The 23,563-nt window shown below is 34.3% G+C and overlaps 1 long non-coding RNA gene across 8 annotated transcripts in view; it reads left to right on the top strand.

Moving 5' to 3' along the window:
* The window catches only part of LOC111093241, a 110,329-nt gene that overhangs the window by 2,402 nt on the left and 84,364 nt on the right, over positions 1 to 23,563 (top strand). For 5 of the 8 annotated variants that reach the window (XR_005380907.1, XR_005380905.1, XR_005380908.1 and 2 more), the window contains exons 2-4: positions 2,370 to 2,446; positions 2,536 to 2,606; positions 7,027 to 7,126. This is a non-coding gene — a long non-coding RNA (uncharacterized LOC111093241). The remainder of the gene's footprint in view (positions 1 to 2,369; positions 2,447 to 2,535; positions 2,607 to 7,026; positions 7,127 to 23,563) is intronic. The other 3 variants (XR_005380906.1, XR_005380909.1, XR_005380903.1) reach the window with 1 other exon arrangement.

Raw genomic sequence — 23,563 nt, 5'->3', positions numbered from 1 at the left:
TTCACAAATAACTTACCATGTTTGCCTACATCTTACTGTCTTCCTTCACAAAAGTTACTTCTTGGAAAGAAAAACTTCTGTGTATAAAGAAACTGCCAGAGTTAATTCTTAAAGTTGTGTAAACAAAATCATCCAATGAAATCAATTTCATAAATTCCAAAAACTGTTCTAAGTGGAAGAAGATGGAGAAAATCTTTAACTTTGAAGGGAGTATTTCAAAACCTGCTTTTTTTTTTTATTCCCCCAGTGAAAAACCTCTCTGTGCCTTTTTCCAGACTGCAAAGTTTTAATTTTTTATTTTGTGGTGGCAGATATGAGCAATAAAAAAACAAAAAAACAAAACATCTGACTGAAAGAAAAAAAGTACTACAGAGCCACATTTTAGTAGATAGCCTGTCTTAGGAGTTATGGAAAGGAAATCTTGAAGATGCAGGTTTTAAAAATGAGACCCAAATAACACATCCAGGGTTATTCTGTGCCCATTAAGCTGAGCTCTAACTACCTTCCCAAACAGCTTAGAGGTTGGTCTAGGGCACTGAGCACGTGACAGCGTTGGCTCACTTTGTGGGCGGGGGTCAACATGCAGGCCTGCTGCTCCTTTCTCTCCTGCTGGATTTTCTCCCATGGGTTCTCTGAATCCTGAGCCTGGCATACGAGCAGATATGCTCAAGAAGAGAGAGTCAACTCTTCCTGTGGGGCAGTCCTAGCGTTGAGGCTGATAGCAGAGGCTAGACACAGGTTCACGTACCAGCCCATTTTTGTGGTTCTGGTCTCTCGATGTTTTACTCCACATTCAGCTTTTCTTTCTGAACTCTAGACAAAGAGAGTCACACCTCTTCAGGCTCATCCTCAGACTCAGAGACAATAGCTTTGCATAGACTTCTTCACCATGTCCCTTCCTACTTGGAGTTGAATTCCTGTAAGTTCCTATTCAGTATTATTTGCAGTGGTTCTTATCAACAGTGCAGCTTATCTGATTGAACCTTCAGTGATACACACAGTCTTGCAAATACAGTGGATTATCAAGTGCCGGAGGTTAGGGAGAATTGAGATGATGGGGGCAGAAATTGAGACAGAAGAGTTAAATATGACACAGGTCATCAAATACCTCATATTTTATGATGGGTTTATATGGATTTTATAGAATGAATCTCTTAGAAGGTAAGATAGAACATAGAATCAAGATACAACGTATGGATGCTTTCACTGGTTGTTCTCTAAGAACGAGTTTCTGATTGTTACTTATTTTTAAAAATTTCTTAAAGGTTTTATTTATTTATTCATGAGAGACACAGAGAGATAGAGACAGAGGCAGAAGGAGAAGCAGGCTCCACGCAGGGAGCCTGATGCCGGGACTTGATCCCAGGACCGCAGGATGAAGACCTGAGCTGAAGACAGATGCTCAACCACTGAGCTACCCAGGAGTCCCTCTAATTGTTACTTATCAAGAGAATCTAATTTTTATCTGGATTTGTAACTTCAGGAAAAAAAATGATATTTCTTAGCCACCTTATAGTTAAAGATAACTAATTTACGGCCAATAGATTGAGCAGAAATGTGTGTGCGACTTTTAACATGTATGCTTGGAATGAAGAAGATAACATTTTACATTTTGGCCCTTCCATTTTCCTTTTGGTTAGTATGTAGAAAAGAGGGCTGGGGTTTGAGTTGTTGTCTTCAACCATAAAGTGAAAGCCAAATGCTCAGACCAGTGGAATAGCAGGATTAAAGGGGTCTGAGTCCCAATATTTTTGTGAAGCCTCCGGGCCAAAAGTTCTTACATCTAAACACAGTAAAGATATGCATATCAACTTTATTTCATTTACTGTTGTGAGTTTTGGGTCCCTCAGTTAATCATATATGATTAATAGGGACATTTTAAGTAAAAACTACACGTTTAAAATTTACAGCATGATGCTTTGATATCCATATATAGTGAAATGATTACTGCAGTCAAGCTAATTAATATATCCATCTCTTCTCAGAGTTAACTTTTTTAAATGAAAGCACCTGAGATCTAAGCAAATTTCTAGTATACAATACAGTAAGATTAACAATAGCCATCACGCTGTACATTAGCTTTTTCGAATTTATTCATCCTACACAATTGCAACTTCACACCTTTTGACCAACATCTCTCATTTCTCCCACCTTTCTACTCTCTGCTTTTGTGAATCAACTTTTATTTAGATTTTCAGATATAAGTGACATCATGCAATACTTTTTCTTTTTTGCATTATTTCATTTGGCATAATGTCCTTGAGTTTCACCCATGTTGTTGCATATGGCAGGATCTCCTTTTTTAAGGCTGAATAATATCGCATTGTATGCATATATCACAATTTCCTTGTCTATTCATTCATCAACAGACCCTTCGGTCACTTCTGTATCTTCGCTATTGTGAATAGAACTGTAGTGGACACGCGAGTGCAGATTTCGCTTCGAGGTACTAATGTCATTTCCCTTGGATATTTACCCAGAAGAGGTATTGCTGGATCATATAGCATTTCTAATAGGATTTTTTTTCTTAAGTAGAAGGAGAAAATGATGACTTCCATTGCAACCCTGAAAAGAAGAAAGGAAGCCAGAAGTGGTTAAATTTGTAGGTAAGACCAGGGACTTGGGAGAGTGCATACCTATTTTTGAGTGATATAGAAAATGATAATTAGTGACAAATTTTGTCAGAGAGACAACATGGTAGAAGTGAAATTGTAGAAGTTTACTTTAGACAGACCTAGGTAAAATCCTTTTCTGGTACAAAGTAGGAAATGCTAAAATGGATTTAAGATGACAGTGTCTGTACTGTGATTGACCTAAGTTTGTAATAAGCATTGAACTGATTCTTACAGTGCCTGGTCCATAGTAAACCCTCAATAAATATCAGCATCATTAATATATGGACAACAGATCTTTGTTAATAAGTTATTACAGTGATAACACATTAAGCAATTCCCACCGAGAATTAAGGTAGAGTTTAGAATGCTGAGCCAGTTCCCCCTTAAAATCCCTCGTCTGTATTTCACACTTTTTTTTTTTCTTTCTTAATGTCTATTGAATCAATCAGAGTTCAGGTAACAGAAAGTACTGGAGGCATTCCAAGCAGAAAAAATATTAGGAAGATTAAGTGATTTCAAAATCATTAGATGCCTAAAGAAATAAAAGTCAGAAAGTCACCACTCTTTCTGATTTCAAGAATATATACTACGATAGCTGCAACTTAGAGTTAGGAACAGATTGATTTCTTGACCACTTGATGTCACAGCTTTCCCATACCCATGGATCTGGTAAGATAGAGAAAAACACAAAATCCAGCTACTCTCCCTGCTTGTCCAACTGTACCATCCTTGTAGTCTCCACTTCCTTGACACCTTCAAGTGTGGTACGATTAATCTCATTGAAAGAACCTAAGCTGTATTGAGAGGCCTAGCCATGAAGGAGTGTAGGAAAAACAGTTTTCGATTTCCAATTTCTGTCATTCTTAGGGATGGGGGAATAGAAGACTATAGAAATGAATGCCAAATGGAACAATATCTAGCATGTGAAACATCCCTATGCAGTCATTAGAATGACTAAATTAAGAAGACTAACAGTATAAGTTTTAGGATATGAAGCAAGTGGAATTTTTCATACATTGTTGGTGGAATGTTAAATGGCACAATTTTGGCAAACAGTTTGGCAGTATTGTATAAAGCTAATGACACACTTACCATGCAACCTAATCATTCCACTCCTACATATTTACCCAAGAGAAATAAAATGTGTTTCCATACAAAGACTTGTGAACGACTCATAGCAGATTTATCACAGTAGCTCCAAACTGGAAAACAGCCCAGGTGTAGCAGAATCCATAAGCACATTGTAGAACGTTCATACACTGGAATACCAATCAATAAATATGAGGAATGTGTTGCTCTAATAAGCAATAACATTACTGGATCTCAGAAATCACGAATGAAAATAATCATGAGTGAAATAAACCAAACCCAGAATTATATACTGCATGATTCTATTTATGTGAAATTTTAGACAAGATCAATCCCATCCATGGTTTAGAAAATATTTCAGTGATTATATCTGAGGGTATGGAGGAGATTGATTGGAAATTAACACAAGGGAACTTTTTTGGATGTTGGAAATATTCTATATCATGATTATCATGGTGCTTACATGCGTGTATACATGTGATCATTAAACTCTATATTTAAAATGGTTTCATTTTATCTTATGTAATGTATATCTCAATAATGTTAATTCAGGAACTGTGAAGGATCTGAGGTTTTACCTAACTTTTTCCGAACTCTTAATCAGTTTGGGCTGAGATAACAAATTACCATAGACTGTACAGATTGAACAATAGAAATTTATTTTTTGTGGTTCTGGAAGTTAGGGAATCCAAGATGAAGGTGCTGACAGATCTGGTGTCTGGTGAGGGCTGTCTTCTAGCTTTGCAGATACCATTTTCAGATTGTGTCTTCATGTAGTGGTGATGGGGGGAGAGGTGCAAAGAGAGAGAAAGAATGAGAGAGAGACAAAGCGAGAGCTCTCCTGTTTCTTCTTACAAGAGTACTAATCCTATTCATGAGGTTTCCACATGGGTGAAGGCCTCATGGCCTAATTATCCCCTAAAGGTCTTAATTTCTAATATTTATAAAAAATATAATTTTTTTTGATGGGGAGGAGACACAAACATTCAGGCACTAACAATACATATAAAATCACAAGACACTTAGGTCAGACACAAAGACAGTTTATTAGTCACAGCAAAAGCATCAGCTAGTTGCCAACTTCATAGCACCAGTTCCTTGAGTTTCAGTCCCCGTAGGGTGATGTGCTGGAAGTTGAATGGTAACTGTACATGCAGAATAAGTAACAGGGGATAAATCCTAGAATTAAAAAACTCTGATTATATATTCAACTGCTGGTAAACTCCTCATCTCATTCTGGAGATAGAGACTTTATCTTTACTCTAGAATGTAAGCAAATCTCCTCCAGGAAGGTCTTTATTGCTCTGAAACATCTCAGGGGAGGGAGATATCTCTAAACTTTACTCTCCTGCAATGTCACCTTATATAAAAATATTTTTAAACTGACTGTAAGTGCCTTTGCTCAGAACATCTAGAAATGTGAGAGATATTTATAGATAATTATTTCCCAACATAAAGTTTATTTTAAAAACTGGCCATAATGATTGACCTGTAATATATTCTGTTAGTTCAATAAAATATTTCAAAGAATATGTACCATTTAAATATGCCAAGCTGAGTTCAAGCCAGTTGTTTGTGCTTCATATTCAGGAAATTCACATTACCTAATTACATTTCCAAATGTCTCAAAATAAAATTTAGATCATTAGAACTTGGGGAATTCATTGAATCGGTCACTAATTTTATAAGAAATTCTCTTTCAATTTATATTATAATTGTTTATGGTTAAAAAAAAAGTCATCATGCATTTAATGTAGAATTTCTCATTCTTTTTGTGTTTATTGCCCCTTGTGGATAAAAGTTATAAATTGGAAGGGAGCATTATTAAACACATGAAAATATTGCAATATTGTTTGCCATACAAAAATTTTTGCAAAGCTAATCTTATACACTTTGTATTCATTCAAAGCTGTTTATTTAACTGAATGCATAGCTTGTATCTAGGTTGATGCCTCGTTCTCAGGACATCGTCCCTAGAGCAGAATTGGATAGTCCAGTTACTGGGAGCTCTTTAAATTGCAAGGACTGTTCTCACGGCAGCGCAAAGCAGCATAACTTGGATTTAAAAAAAAAAAACACGTGGCTAGAGAGTCAGGATTCTTTTCAAATGAGTCAAGGTTCAGAGTTGAGAAGAAAAATTACAAATGCAAATTTACGGATAAGCAAGGATGAAAATTTGGAAATAATATAACAGAAAATTTGGAAATAATATAACAAGTTCATGACTGGTATATATGAGAGGGGAAATAAGCTTTGATTACTGCGTAAGGCAAGATGAAAGTAAGGGTGCTTAATTAAAGAGTTATTTGGGATAAGATTGTGTGCCTGATGGTCCCCTAAGAAAAGTAGCTGTCCTAGCTAGGAGGCAAGTAGAACAGCTTTGTGGAATCCCAAAGAATGGACACGAGGCCTAGAGCACAGTGCCAGTGGGGGAAGCAAAATAGGATGTCTGTGCTGATTGCTCTGTCCTTTGGACTTCTGAGGCTGAATTCAGCATGAGTATAGTAAAAAAATTTATCTAAAACATCTGAAGGGGTAGATTGGGAATGTATAAGAGGAAATCGAGACCCTAAGGATTGTTGGCATTCTAGTCAGCATCTTGCTACTTAGAAAATGACACTAGCAGACTCTGGGGGGAGAAGGTATTGAAATCATGGATAAAACATAATCTTGAACAATATCAGAGCTGTTTATTTGACCTTTTTCTGATCTCAATGATTGGAAGCTGTGGATAATAATAATAATAATAATATGGGGCACCTGGGTGGCTCAGTGGTTGAGCATCTGCCTTTGGCTCAGGTTGTGATCCTGGGGTCCTGGGATCGAGTCCCGCATCAGGCTCCTTGTAGAGAGCCTGCTTCTCTCTCTGCCTATATCTCTGCCTCTCTCTGTGTGTCTTTAATGAATAAATAAATAAAATATTTTTAAAAATCTTTAAATAATAATAATAATGATATGAATATAATATTTTCCTGATATTTACCATATTGTGAGTAATTTTCAAACCATTTTATACCTGTCAACTCACCCTAATTATTACAAAATCTTGTCATAGAAGTACTGTTATTATCTTCACTTTATAAATGACTAAACTATGGTACAGAGAGTTAAGAAAAATTCTCATAGCCACAGAAAGAACTAGTAACTGAAATAATCAGTAGATGTTCTGATGTATAAACTCATTGAAAGAATTACTGGTTTATGAGAATCTTTAAATGATAAAAAATAAAAGTCCCAGCCCAGTTTATATATATGATGTATAAGGTTTGCATTTTATTATATTTTTCTTAAAGATTGATTGATTGATTGATTGATTCCACAGAGAGGGAGCGCAAGTCAGTGCCAGCAGAGTGAGGGGCAGAGGAAGAGGGAGAGGCAGCAGAGAATCCCAAGCAGATCCTGCACTGAGCATAGAGCCCGAGGTGGGGATCAATCTCACAACTCTAAAATCATGACCCTGAGATCATAACCTGAGCCAAAACCAGGGGTTGAATGCTTAACCAACTAAGCACCCAGGCACCCCTAAAATTTGTATTTTAAGTGAGATTCCTTTTCAGAGAAGTAGGAGATTGTCAATGCTTTTTTCTCCTCTGTTCCTGGTAATCTTCTCAAATGGTTTCAGATCAGTTCTATCTAGAGGTGACTGTCAAGGCATTAAACTCAGCCTCTAATTGTTTGACATATAGTTCTAAGACACAGAAAGAACTGTAAGAGTGCTAGGTTTCTTCCTTAGCCAGTAACTACTAAAAATTAGGTAGTATTGGGATTTGTTTTGTTTTGTTTTTATTTTTGATGCAGTACTAAGCTAGGCAGTTAGGAGCATGGGCTCTAGAACCAGGCTATTTAGTTCAAATTATGGCTCTAACACTTAAAAATATTTAACTCCTCTATGGCACAAGTTCCTCCCTAGTGCTTCAATATATCTGCTTTAAGGGGATGTCGTGTGGTCTAAATGAGTTGATATAAATATTGCATTTGGAACAGTACCAGATACATAGTAAGCATGCAATAAATATTCAATATTATCATTATTTTTTCTCTTCATATTCTGTGAATGGGAATACCCCTGCTTGGAACAATAAAACTTACGTTTCAAACTTCCTCTTTGAATGTTAAGGATATAATATGATAAGAATTTGAAGAATATCTTTGGAAATTATAGTTTCTTATTAGTCAAATGAAAGGATTATATAAGCTTCTCATTTGGCTTGTTTGTTCTGACTTTGAGGCTGCCTGAATCTTGGAATGCACCCAGGAAAACAATGGATTATATTTATTTCCTAGAAGCACAAAGACTAAATGTGAGCTGATCAGTTCTGTGTGAGCTTCTAGGTGGTCTAGTTTTACCATTTATGTAAAGTAGGCTCCCTTACCAGTAATTCATTTAAAAAAAACACAAGACCTTGTCTGTTAGTAAACTTAGGTATATTGTTGATTGTCTCTTCTTTAGGTGGCTAGTGGTTAAGTAAACCAATCCTTTATTGGATGAGACATCCTTGGACAAAGGCATAGTCAGGTGATGGATAGGCATGCATGAGGGCATTATCTAATAAGTAGACAATGGGAAGGGTCATATGACAAACGGCACTCTCCTCCTTGATCTAAAATCAAGAGAAAGGGGATGCCTGGGTGGCTTAGCAGTTTAGCACCTGCCTTCGGACCAGAGCGTGATTCTGGAGTCCTGGGATCAAGTCCCACGTCGGGCTCCCTGCATGGAGCCTGCTTCTGCCTCTGCCTGTGTCTCTATCTCTCTCTGTCTCTCATGAATAAATAAATAAAATCTTAAAAAAATTTACATAGAAATAAAACCAAGGGAAAGATGCAGGTTCCAATCCAAGAATAGGTGTTCATGTGCTTTTGACAACTATTGGGCCCATATAGACTTTTCTTTGAAGATTTCAATAACCGATTATTTGTGTTCCCTCTCAAGAAAGGTGTTTAGATTTACTCAGATATACCAGAATTGTTTAGCAAATGCAAATAACTTGGAAAAGCCTAGTGCTGAAGAATCAAAATTAGAAGCACCCATTTTGCAGAGTACCTATACTCCCAGAACAGAACAGTAGCCCAAGTTGACCAAATGAACATGACAATAGAAATACTATACTGAGTGGGGCCTCTGGCTCCATTTATATGATTAAGTCACTCCAAGATTTCCCAACTGTGCTAGATGGAAATTTTTGTTTGTTTGTTTTTAATTCAGGGGCCAGTAGGGAAGAAGAAGGCTTTAGCCTTCTCCTCTACTGAATGGAGATTTTCCCAAAATACCAAAGACTATGGTCAGAAAGAACAATAATATACCACATGACATAACTGAATTAAAGCATTTAAATCTGCAGAGGATTGAAACAAAGTCAGAATCACCTCTAAAAGTAGATGAGATGTTAATAAGAGGACTATAATAGATAAAAGGATAATAGGATAAGAACAAGCCGGCTCGTTTTTTTTTTTCCAAATCAAATCAAGACTATATCAATTTATAAAACCATATATAATCAATGAACATTATCAAACTAGGTAATTTAGTTTAAAAAATAAAGCAACCCCAAATACTCATGCCCCCAAAATTTGTTTATTTACTTGATTAGCAAACGAATTGGAAAATTGTTACCGTGTCATTTTTATTGCACGTTACTTAGATACAGCCAAGTAATGGCATTGGCACTCACCTGGACATCTTCTGCAATCTACCCTCGGCTCTGGTGAACAGACAGGGTTAAGCACTGAGGACACTTGCTCTTTAATGCCCAATATAGCAAAGTTCTTGGACCACTAATTCCTAATGATTTCGCAGTGTAACTGAGCATAAGTAATTGACTGAGAGATCAGTATTAGCTTTGGGCTTCTCTACTATTTCTCTTATAACTATTTTTCTTGAAGTAAAGTAAAATAATGGGGATAATCTTATATACAAATTAAGCAAATCAGTTGTACACGTGAAAGAACTACTTTGGGATTCTATTGTATTGAAGACCCTGAGTCATTATCAGGAGTGACAAATAACTATATTTGTTGTTAGAAATACACTGCTTTGTGGGTTAGATCTGAGTTGATCTGGCTCCTGTAGGTGGGTGATTGATCTGTCTCTCCAGTTGGTAATCAAATCATTGAATCTCTGAGTCTCATTAAGCATTCCATCAGCCATAAGCATGGATAAAGAATGCCAAGATCTAACATCAGAGATCTAACTTATTGCTATCAAATGAGTTAGAACCAGGCTTTTGGCCACTTAAAATATTTACACAACTTAGAAATAAGACATGCTCAATATATTGTATGGAGACATACTGCTCTCTAGTTAAGTTGGTTAATTCTTGGAAAACACATTTCTTGGAAGATGTAAATATGCTATTTTTTTTAGTGCAGTATTACTCTTACACATAATGGATCACAAAATTCTGGCTCAGCAGCCCTTTTCTGCCTTTGTCTAGACCTAACTAAGTTAATGGAGCTACTCTACCTTCTTATCGCTTTCCTCTGTTTTCTTCTCCAGTCTCTATCTGTGTTTTGTGTTCTGATTTACCATTTATCCTTAGCTTAGGAACTTTCTAAATATAAATTTGTTTGCTTTTCAAATTTAATGTGATTCATATAACAGAAAAAGTTAATAGAAAAACGTGGACCTGAGACTATTTGCATTTTTCATAAAACTACATGTAATCGCAACTATTTGAGAGGAGGTATAATTTTAATAAGCTTAAAGTAAATATAAAGTGGTATGTACTTCTAATGTATGCATAGCCCTATTCTTTTGAAGCATATTATATAAATTGAACTAAGTAAAAAAAATTCTGACATAGAAAAAATGTGAAATATACAATATCGGAGGAGGTTGTTTGGTTATTCAAATTAAATCCAAAGGTGTGTAGCATTTGCTTATGCTTACTATTTTGCAAAGCCTGATTCTTAAATTTCAAAATATGACTAAAGTATGTACCAGATGTCAATGTGATATTTCCATTTAGAAGCAAAAATTTCTACTGACCATAATAATCTCTTTTCTTATGAATACCTCCTTGGGCCCAATATCTTAGAACTTGGCAAACCATATTTACAACCACAGAGGGTCAAGTATTTTGGAAATAAAATTAGTCAGTCTACGGCTTATTTATTTATCTATTTGGCTTATTTATTTATTATGGAAATAAAATTAGTCTAGGTCTATAGCTTATTAAATCATTCTCCCTTTTCAATACAGGATACTTCTCTGGATACTTAAAATCTCACACTGTAGTGTATCTCAGTATTACTAATAGGTGGAATGAACATGTGAATATACAGTGAATCTCAAAAAATAAAATGGAAACCCTAAAAATAATATTTATATTACTTGACTTTACTTGTGTACTCTATGTATACAATAAAAATGTTTATTGCATTATATAAGATGTATTGCTATATAACTGATTATATTACAGCTTTCTTTGGTTAACAAATTTTGTTCACCTTGATTTACTAAAGTGATTTCAAAGTTCTTGTTAACACATGAACATACAAACTCTCTATGTGCTCGTTCTGCAAATGCTTATGATAGAAGTGTTGGTATTTCCAGTAGATCAATGGAATCTGGTAGAAAAGAAATCCATGTTATAGATGCTTTGCCAATTAAAATAAAGAAATTAATGAGCTAAAACATAAGAAAGGCTCGGAGTGAGCTGTAGAAAAGAAATTACATGATTATTATTCCTTTTAGAAAAGAAATTACATGATTATTTACAATATATTATAATTATGCAATATATAAATTGTGAAAAAGGTGTTATCTGGAAATTTGGTAGGATCATAACTTACTGTATATTTATTATATAATATTTTATAAAAATAAAACTGAAACCAAATAATATACCTATTAATATATTGAGGCTGGAAAAAAAAAGGGAGTATCTTAAAATGTGGAGGAAATCTGCCAGAATGGTTAAATGTGTTCAAATTCTATCACCTTAAGAGTAGTTGAACTCAATTCAAAAATAATTTTTTTAAAGATTTTATTTGTTTATTTGAGAGACAGAGAGAGAGGCAGAGACATAAGAAAAGGGAGAAGCAGGCTATCTGTGGGGAGACCAATGTGGGACTCGATCCCAGGGCCCGGGGATCCTGCCCTGGGCTGCAGGCACATACTCAACCACTGAGTTACTCAGGCATCCCCAAAAATAAAATTGTTGATAATAGGAAAATACTTTGAAGAATTTTATGACTCCAAATTAAGTAGCTATAAGTTAAAACGAAGATCTATATCTATATATCTATATCATCTATATCTATATCTATGTCTATATTTATATCTATATCTATCTTAGATATACATATAGGAAGAAGGGTTACTAAGATGCAAATCCAGAATTGTACTAATTTAAAAAAAAAATTCCAGTAAAGTGAAAGCATTCACTTAAGTAAAGTGAAGGTATAGACATTCACAAATAGAAGTGGTTTCAGCCCTACCTGGAGGGCAGAATTAATTCTTAGTGTAGAGTGCCTTAAAAACATTTTAGGAAAAGTAGTCACATAACTAGCACTTTATTGAGTCTGTGATAAGTTTTATAAATTTTGAAATATGCTAGTTGGATGTTTTCGTGTCATATTTGCACGGTAACAATCAACAAAACCATCAAACAAAGAAAAGTAATAGGCTAAACCGGGTGACATCATGGAAGGTCTGATTCAATTTTTGTCCTACCCAAAAGAGTTTATGTGGAAGAGAACAGGAGCTACTGCATAAGAAATCAGGGAAAATCAGACACTTATTGCAGGCATTGATTTTTATAGGTATTACTGAGATAATGAAAGTTCTAAAGTATAACTGCCAAGATTAATAGTCTGTGAGTTTATCTTGACCCTCAGTTCAGATACCCGTTGTTTTTCTTCTTCTGCTCACAGTGGTCCTACAGTTTGATTCTTACTCAATATCTACTCTACTGTTCAGCACCATCTCTTCCTATATGTTTGAATTTCCACTTCAATCTCTTATGACATCTACGTAATTTTGATATTCAATCAAATTTTAGAAATGTGTATGAAATAGATCAACTTTTCAGATCTTTTTAAGTTTTTTTGTCATCTTAAATTGATGTATCCTTATATTACTTTTGACTACTAAGAGGAAGTGGTTTTAAAGAGTAAAAATAAGAAAGGGGGAAGAAAAAACTGGGCAGTAGACAAGTTCTCAGGTAGAAAAGTATCAATTTCATCCATAGAATTACCTACACTAATTGAATTAAACAGCAAAAGATGACAAAAACCCCTACCACGCACATAAAGAGGGAGGCACACACTTTTTGGCACTTCTAATTCTCCCTTCCAAGTCTTTTCTTATCCTTTGTGGCCTCTCTCCACTCTTTTACCTACCCATCTCCTGGGGCAGGGTAGCTAACATATTAGGTAAACTGGGAAAAAATAAAGTGCGCATGTCAGTCCACTACCCTTTTCTTTTTTATAAGAGCATTTAACTTCTCCATTTCTCTTCCTTTATCAATATGTCAGTATTACTCAGGTAGGCTTTTCAGCTCCCTGCCCTACGCTACTACCTCCATGAAACAGGCCTGCCCTGGTCCAGCATTGTTGTCTTTAGATGGATGAATCTTCCTAATCTGGATTGATTCTCACATTAAACAGTCTCTGTGATGGCAATGTGGTAGAGAAGGAGGTGAGCTCCTCACATTTCCTTCGAGAGAGTCCACTGTGGAGGGCAGAGGTGCCGTATTGCCTCACCTTCTGCCATTGTGCATCTACCACTATGTTCTGGCCAATAAACAAGAATAGCGAGGTCCTAGTTCTCGCCTATTCTAGTCTGACAAGGGATTCCTCAATAGGCATCTTTTCCTTGGGTTCTCCCATCAGTCCAGCTGAGACATTTTTAAAGCAGCTGATTCAGTTTGGATTGTTTCTATTGGCTGCCTGGCCTGCAGCTCATGTTACCATCTTCTTGTCTTTAGTGTCCAATCTGCTGTTAAGCTCATTCTGTGGTGCTTTCATTTCTGAGACTGATTTTTTTTTTTAACCTCTAGAAATTATATATTTAGAATTCCATGGTGTTTAGTTCTCTTTAGAATTCCATGTTGGTTTTTTATTTTATTATTTACTATCTGTTCCATCACTAATCACATCTATTTCTCTAAATCCTTGAACATATTTATATTAGATTGCTTGTTTCTTTTCTTAGCTAAATGCCAACACCTATCTCATCTCTGAATCTGTTTTATTGACAGTTTTCTGTCAAGTTTTTCTATTTTTTTTAATCACTAAGTGATTTTATATTTTATGCTGAATACTGGAAATGCTACATTGTTTAGAGTCTGGACTTTATTGTCTTAAGAGTGCTAAGTATTGATGGGGCAAATTTATTAGTTATTTCCTTTTGATCTTATGTCTTCTTTGTGTTTCAATTTCACAGATTTTCTCTTATTTTTTTCAAAAACTTTTACATTTTTCCTCCATATTTTATTTGGAGTTTTTAATGTGTATATTATGAGAGAGGAATTTAAATTTCTTTTTATAAATAAAATCATTTGTCTCAGCAGCATTATATTATAAGCAAAGTTATAAATCAAAGCAAAGACTATGAGAAAATACTTGTAGTGCATATAAGCACAAGCTTTGTGTTAGAAAGAAGACCTTTAAGAAATTAAAAAAAATGACAACAGAATAATGTACAAAGGTAGGTAGGACATGGAGAACATGATTCAATGGCCACAAACCACTGGAGTCCATGAGAATATGCTCATTCTCACTAGTAATCAAAGTAATACAAATTAAAACAACATTGAATAATTGTTACACATCTGATTTATTTGCATTAATTATAAAATCCAACAATCCTAAATGTTGATAAGAATGTAGAGCATGTCCTAGATACTAAGAGGCAAAATTAGGTTGGTGATTTTAAAAGTAATTTTTTGGGATGCCTCGGTAGCTCTATCAGTTAACCTGTTGCCTTAGGCTCAAGTCACAATCCTGGGATCCTGGGATGGAGCCCCTCATCCAGTTCCCTATTTATCCTACTTCTCCGTCTCCTTCTGAAGTTGCCCCTGCTTGTCCACTCTCTCTGTGCACAAATAAATAAGTAAATTTGTCTCTCAAATAAATAAATAAATCTTAAAAAGTAATTTTCAACATGTAATGAATTTGGAAATACAAAGCCTCTGTAACAACTAATTATTTTTCTTGGTATCTACTCTAGGAAAATTCTCTACATGCTACAAGGGGGCATGTGTAAGAATGTTTTTTTGTTTAGAATAACAAAATGTTGGATATAATCTAAATTCCTAATAACTGGAGAATGAGCAAAAAGTAAACTGTAGTCTATCAATAAATATAAGATAATAGTTATTAACTAAAGTAACTAAAGCTATATGTATTGTCATAATTTTGAACAGTAAAAGAAGTTGCTGGATTTTGTTTATTCTTTGATATATAAGCATGTATAAGTGCTTAAATATGCAAAGCAACCTAGTTTTCTAAGTATATGAGTGGTAAAAGTACAAAAATAATCTAAGGGATGATGAACTTCTAAATAAGAATGGTGGTTACTTCTAGAGCTATAGAAGAAAAGGAAATAAGCATCAGTAGTGGTTACTATAGTATTTGATCTTATCTGTAATAACTTATTTCTTAAGAAATAACCTGAAACAAATATTACAGTAAAGTTTGGTATATCTTGGTAGTGAGTAGCAGTAGAAAGAAATTAATGTTATATTTTTATACCTTACTTTTGAAGTATTGCATAATTTTTAAATGTAGGGAAAAAAAGACAAAAAATTCCACCATGTGAGGGAATTATTTTAGGTGATGAGTCTTCCTTTACTCATGCCCTTGGAGGTCACTATATATTACACCTCTAGGTGAGCCCAACCTTGATTAAAATGGTCTCCAGTGAGATTTGAGGAATACTTGGAAGATATGTCTACCACGGAACATATTTTCCTTCCTACAGTGTCTAGAAAGTCTCTCACTGACTTCTTTCTTAAAGGCATCCTTGGGACGGTGTGTGTTTTAAATTTAGACCTGTAACCTTAATACTTCAAGATGAAGAATAATATTTAGAATGAGTTTATCAGGGTACGTTTTATTTCTCCCTAAAAATAATTTGTGTCCCAGGGTATTTGAAGAGGAGATAGCTAAGTTTAGATAGAGCTTAAAGGAGTAGCAAAAGGTTAATCTGGGCTCTTGTTACCTGTCAGTGGTAAGAAAGCAAGAAGGGAAAAGAATTGTCAGAAGTTGTATTAGAGGACTCTGTTAGAAACCTCAGCCTATCTAAGCAAAATGCTATTTCCCAAGCAGTTTACCTCAGGTCAATCTCTCAAATGGGGGTGAACTCATAAAAAGCCCAGACAATGTTATTTAGCCTTTGTCTGAAGGGCAAGGCCAGTGACTTCTCTCTATGGCTCTGCACCTCATCTGCTCCTGTGGGAGACAGAATTGGGCTCAATATGTAGTTAGAAGAGATTAACAGTTTCATATGTCATCTCCCACTTCTGTGATTACTCACTCGTTCAACCTATATTTTGGAGACGAAAATGATTCTGTCTTTAAAGCTACATCTTTCTACTGCCTTCTGTGTATTTGTTCACTTGTTGTCTATGAGTGAAATTGAGCTATTACTTTTGACCAAGAGTCATGTTAAAGGAATATGACATGGTCACCTGCTTGCACTTTTCACACAATGATTTAAGTTTCTGGAAGTAACCTTTGTCTCACAAATAGTGGAGACTTTAGAGTTAATAATTCCAACCTCCCCTTTAGTTTACAACCCTTTCTCTGAATGATTCAAGGAAAGAAATCATCTTTCTTATTCTCTTTAGTTCCTGGAAAACCCAGGTAGATGCACGTAGTGGATTATGTACCAATTTGGTAGTCTGTAGATGTTTGCTATTTACTTCCTGTCACATAGCAATGATTTAGCCAGTCAATTAAAATCCTTAGTATGGATTTTTTTTTTTTTTTAAGAACAGGCTGCCTTTTGCACAAAGATATTATGAGATATATATTATGGCTTGGCTTATTATCAGTGTGGATAGTGCATGAGCCAAACCATCTCTCCCAAACATCTTAAAAACTTCATAAATAAAATTTAATGAATACTGTGTGAGAGCCATTTCATGTTATGATAGTGTATTGATAGCACCTCTTCCTAAATGCATGGTCAGTTATATCACATTGCAACTTAAAATCAGCCAAGCCACATGAAAACCATTAAACACTATAATTTAGGACTTTTGTCTCTCCCCTGGAATGCTAGTTGTTAAATGGTTAAATGTGACCCTATTTTGACTTTCAGGTTGCAGTAATCCTAAAAATATGGATTATACTTATATAAATATATTAGCACATTATAGGACCCTGGAAGTTAGTCAATGAAGAGGATAACCTCATTTGTGTTATGTATAACCACATCTTCAATGTCTACCTATCCAAATAAGTCCTTGATACATTTATATTAGTCTCTGATTTTGATTTATTCGATTCAAAGTTACCATGACAAATAATATTCACGAAGGGTACTATATGACAAGTGAAATTATAAGGTAGATGCAGTCCCCATCTTTCTTGCCTTTTTTTCCTAAAATGAATCTTTTAGCTGTATTCTCTCAATGTGTTCCTGTGCAATGTCTTGATGCTTTCAGGGTACACCAGGATCTTGCATGTATATTTACATGCAAATATGTATATATTTATTCATAAATATAAATTGTATCAACACAGCAGACACCTGGTGCAAACATCCATACCTCCCTGAACTATGGCAGTAGCTTCTTTGCTATTCTTCCTGTCTCCATTCTTGGCCTTCCTTCAGTCTGTCATACTACATGCAGATCTTATTCTCCTGCTCAAATTTGGCTTCGAGAGCTCTTCCTTTCATTTGAGCCTTCATTCTCCTTCACTTGTCTTCAGTACTCCAGGAATAAGCAAGTATCTGCTCCATTCCACATAGAACTTTCTCCTGATTTTATGTTCTTTGTCCTGATTACTAGATTTTGAATTCCTTTTTTAAATTCAGTTGTCACACATTTATACTTACTCCCAAGACTCTATTCTGCTTCCATTTCATCTTGTATATTCTTCTCATTATAATTACACTTATCTTTCACTGACATTGTTGATTTACATGTTTTTGTTTTCTTTGGACCTATAAGCTCCTTGAGAACTGGGACATAGCTTTTTTCTGTTTTTTTTGTTTGTTTGTTTGTTTGTTTTTGTTTTTTTCTGTTTTTAATCTTTGTGTTGTCCACATATGGATCAAGTCCATACTCTTAACTGAAAATGGGAATACTATGGCATTTACCTCAAGGTTGTTTTAAAAGTTAAATGGACTAAAACAAATGAAGCACTTAGAATAGTGCCTGATGTATACTCATACATGGGAAGGCTCAATATTAAAAGATTTTCTCAAATTTACTTAAATTTTCTATTCAAACTCCTAAAGAATTTTCAGAGGACTTTCAATAAGCTGACCCCTAAAATTCATATGAAGGATAAAGTTTCAAGAATCATCAAGAATTTATGAAGAATTGCAAAAAGGGAATTTAACTCTAGGTAAAAATTATTAAAGAAAAAATTATAGTAAATTAAATTCAGGTGGTATGTGCACAGGACTGTAGACTACCACAATAGAATACATAATTAATAAATAGATCTGACAACATGAAATATAACATCAGTGGGAAACTGGTGGACTATTCAATAAATGGTCTTGATTAGAACAATTGAATATTTATGTAAAGGTCAATTTTTTTCTCATATCCCAATCAAATCTTGATAAATCAAATATCCAAATGTGAAAAGAGAAAACAAAACATCAGCAAAATAAATATATGTGAAACTTAAACTGCTGGAGAAATATTTCTTTAATGATGATAGTATTACCACCACAACTACTACTAACAATTATAATAATCACGAAGGCTCTTTGGAAGAACTGTTTCCTTGTTTTAAGGCCTTGTTTTAAGCACCTGACATGTGCTAAGGAATTCAATCCTCATAATGACCTTAGAAGTAAATTTTATTACCAATTCTATCTCCAGATGAAGAAATAGCATTTAACTCGCAAAAAACATTTCCCCAATATATGGCAGAGGTAGGTTTTTATCCTGGCAGGTTGTCTCCTGAGTCCATGCTCTTTAATCGCTATTATATACCAATGACAAGTAACAAAGGAAAATATGAACCAATTTGATTTCATTAAAATTAAAAATATTTGAATAGCAGCAACCATAACAAGATGCAAATTAAGAAAATATGCAGTATCATATATTAAATAAAAAGCCTTACGTATCAATAAAAAAATGACAAAAAGAGGCAAAAAATATGAACATGCAAATCACGGGAAAGAAAACCTTCGTATCCAACAAACATATGATCAGTTTTCCTAATGGTAAGATAATTTGAATTAAAACCACAAAGAGATACCACTTCAAGCCCAAGTTAGCACTATATTTTGGCAAAGATTGGGAAGAAGTAGCAAATTAATATGCAGTGCTGGTGGGAGTGTAAATTGATAGAACAACTTTGGAGAGCAACTGTCACTACCTAGTGAAATTGAAGATATGCATAATCTACAAATTTTATTTCTCAATGTTTATAGAGAGAAATGTGTCCTCATTTACACAAGACAATGTGTCTAAATGTGTTATTAAAACAATATTTTAAGAGTCTTAAAAGTGTAAACACCCCAACTATCCCTTAATAAAATAAGCTGTAATTTCTTCAGTTTGGAATGCATACTAATTAATATAAATGAGATATATCTACATATTTAATATGATAAAAAAGCAAACTGCAAAAAGATGCATATGGCATGATATCATTTATATACATTTTAAACCATGTAAATAGTTTTAAATATAAAACATTCATGAACATGATATATACAATTCATAATAGTGTTTTCTTTTATTGATGGAGAAAAATTGGAAGGGCAGGGCTTTAGCTACATCAGTTCTATTTACTTCTAAATAAAAGTTTTCAAGTAAATATTGCAAAATTCTAATATCTGTTAAATCTGGGTGATAGGTATATGGGAGCTGTCACACTATTTTATAAAGTTTTGTACTTTCATATTATTTAATGCACTTTGTTTTATACTTTAGTGTGCTTTTGATATTCACTATTAACATTTTAGAAACAACCTAAAATACCACCTGCCTTCCCCCCATCCCAGAAAACAAAAGGATACCAGTGGGCTGATACAATGTTTTCCTCATCTTCTGTGGCAGAGGCATTCAGGCTGGAAAAATGTTGCTTTATCACTGCTAGTACCTTCTCGTCCATTACTGTATGTGAACTACCATTCATTAATTTTCTTAAAAAAATATTTGTTGAGAGTATGCTACTTTCCAGACATCCCAGTAGTTTGTAGTGTTCGACTTATTAGAGTTTTAAACAATGTTTTATTCATGTGGATATAATGCAATATCAAGGGAAGAATCTACTAAGTATAGCTTAAAGGCAAGACTTTTCCTCCCAAGTTTTTGTATTTTCATTGGAGTCTTGGGGACAATTTCTATTAGAGACTGTACTACAAAACTCCATAAGCCCCTACCACTGTCTGCCACAAAAACTCATTATTTGTTGTTCCCAGACTCAGTTAAGGAGGACTTTTACCCTTAATACATTTATTTGTTACAAATACAGAGAAAATTTAGTATGTTTTTAGATTAAGAAAGAAAAACTTATGATGTGCCATCATGAAATAGAAAATCAATTTCTCACTGGAATGTCAAGGGTAATGTCAGAGAATTTGACTCCTAGGCCATTCAAAACTCAAGTGATGTTGTAGACTTGGTTCCCTGGAAATGCTCTTGGGCAATATACAAATCCAAAAAAAAAAAAAAAAAAAGGAATTCAGAAAATGGCAAAGGGAGAAGTTGATCAGCAGTGCTTTTACAACTGAGGCCTTAGCCAGTCATAATTGCATATGCTAAGGCTGGCGTGTCATTTCAAAATGTCCCAAATTTATGTGTTCTCTCATCAGCCAGTCATTGGCCATGGCCACCTTCTGGGATGAGGTGTAACCTTGAGCAAGTTACTTCCTTATGACCAAGGGAAAATTCATGAAGGAAGTAGCTGTTGAGCTGCCAGGTAGGTAGGAATTGTGTGCATTGCCATGAACAGAAAGTCTGAGTGGAGCACTGTTTTTTCACCCTAATGATTTCCATGTTCATGCCTTCCCTATCTTTGATCTCTTCAAGAGATAGGAATTTGAGTGGGTGAGACATTCAGCAAAGAAGCAAGGCTCAAGGGTGATTTAAAAAATGTTTTGTAGATTTCATGGAAATAAGATAAATGAGTTCAAAGGTTTGTTTTTAAAACCTCATCAGAATACTCATCAGTATAGCCACATCAAGCGACTGCTTCGACATGATTATCCTAAACTGCCACTTTGAAGTGTCCCATATCCATATAAGATATTTCACAAAGAATACAGACTCCGATGGCAGCACAGTGGTGTGGAGAACAAGGACATGTTATTGAATATAGATGTTAAATTTGATTAATTTTTCCCGATTCTCTGTTGAACTACCTGAACTTTATGATAAAATTTCCACCCTTTGATTATCAGATGCAATTTTTCTGATGGACTTTCTCCAAGAGTTTAACACTATTTCTATTTCTTTTTGAAATGAACAAAGTATTTATAGAATAAATGGATGAGCTTTCATAGGTGACAAGACCACATGTCTAGATTTATTTTAATTTGAAAATTTCCAAATATTGATCAGATACTAGCTTCCTGATTATAAATTTTTTTATTGGAATTAATGTCTACTGAAATGAAACACCTGCAGACACTTATATTTGATGAACTGGTATAGATTCCTAAGGAGTTAGGAATTTTAAGTTAATTTGTTCAAATTAGTGATTCTGTGATTCTAAGGCTAGAACGTGGACTAAAGGAAAAAGCATTCATTTTGAAATCAGACAGGCTTACATTAGATTTTGAACATACCACTTATTAACACTTTGTGACATTGGGCAAGCCACTTAACTTACATATGCCACAAGTTCCTTATTTGTAAAATTTGGATGATTATAAGCCATTTTATGGTTTTTAATAATATACAATACCTGGCATAGAAAAAAGACTCAATAAATACCAAGTGTCTTCCTTTTATGAACAATTTAGTTAAAAGTCAGTTGAGATTGCACCATCAACATTTGGAAATTAAAAATTGTGTTTGCTATTTAATATGTCACATGTTGATAACCTTTTTGTTGACCCAGGAAAGAGTGACTTGTCAAAGAAAGGTTCCATGCAAATTTTTCACTTAATTTAATTAAAACAATAAAATACATCCACTGTAGATCTTTGGCAAGGTGGTAGTTACATAGGTAGTACTAAAGTCAATGAATGTAGATATTGTCAAAGCAAGAAATGTGCTATGAAAAGTTAAATAGACAAGGAAGACTTTATTCAAGGCTGCTTCAGTAGGGCACAGAGACCAGAACACAGTGTGAATTCAATTCCACTGAAAGAAAAAAAAAAAAGCAAGATGATTTTTAAGCTCTATGGTGAGAGGAAGAATACAGGCTAGCTGTGTTGTTCATTGGCTTTACACCAAAGAAAAGTAAGTTTTCTAGTATTTTTTTTTTTTTTTAATCACTAGAGGTAGTTTTACAACCAGGAGCAAAACATGCACCAAAGGTAGGGTTCTACTCTCCCACAGAGACTGCAAAATGGGGATGCTCTTCCCCTTGATGTCTACACTTCAAAGGGTCCCAAGTCCTGAGAATAACATTCCTAGGTTATAAAACTGGCAAGAGGCTTAAAAAAAAAAAAGTTTACATCTTAAAGAGGCAAAGAAAAATCTACGGCTGCAAGTTTTCTAAAATAAGTGCTTTAAGAAATGAGAAGTCAGGCCAAAAGTCAGGAAAAAGCCAGTCTAAAGTTTAGTCAAGCTTAAAGAAATGTAAAAAGTGGCCTTGATCAATATATATAGAAAGCGGTCTTTGAGAAATGTCCACACAAGTCCTGAAAGTGCAATTCCATATCAGCAAATTTAAAGAAATGGTTTTAAAAATCTCATAGCTTGCACATGTTACTCACTGCACTTTTGTAATTCTCAGACCTGTTCCTTTAATAGTGCATATTAAGAGGAAGTGGGAATCACACTGTATTATTTTATCCGTATCTTTATTTCCTAAGTATGGCTGCAATACTTATATTCTATTAGGAATGGCTCTGGTAATTATTTTAAATGGCAAAAGAAAGTTGATCAGTGATTGCATGTTAAAATATAAATGAAAGCTAAATTGTTTTTTCAAAATAAATTGAAAGACATTTCAACTTTTGATCTTCTTTCTCTAAGTAGGGATAAGAGATACAAAAAATAAATAGAAAAAAGTGAAACAACCATGGAAAAAATATGTATTAGTTTTCCAGGAAATGCTGTGTGTTAAGACAGATTATCTTCATGGTATCTGAATTACTTAATTTGGGGGGTGCACTGGATCCCTTGATAACAAAAACAGCTAACTGAGGCACCGAGCAAAAACATACAAAATCATATAGTATATTTTCTAAGTTGACAATAACTTCTAAGGATTATCATAAATAATGTGGACTTTTACCTTAAAAGAAGATAAACATATTTATATATATTACAGAGCATGGGAACATATATAGAAAATGAAATTGATATACATAACAGAGGCATGCAAGGAGGAAAATGGAGAATAATTCATTTAAAACGCATTCAGATTATCCAAACACTGCTGTGTTAATTCTTTAATATCAGTAATGTGGTAAATTGTGAATTCTTATAATAAAACCAAACTAGAAATCTTAGATCTTTTAGGATTTTTAAGGATTTGGGAATAAATGAATTCCATGGTGCTAAATATGTCATTACAGTAAGTTATTTTCCTTT

Source organism: Canis lupus, chromosome 29 (genome assembly GCF_011100685.1).
Source record: "Canis lupus familiaris isolate Mischka breed German Shepherd chromosome 29, alternate assembly UU_Cfam_GSD_1.0, whole genome shotgun sequence".
In the NCBI taxonomy this organism is placed as follows: Eukaryota; Metazoa; Chordata; class Mammalia; order Carnivora; family Canidae; genus Canis; species Canis lupus.
This window is presented reverse-complemented; position numbering and strand designations above follow the sequence as displayed.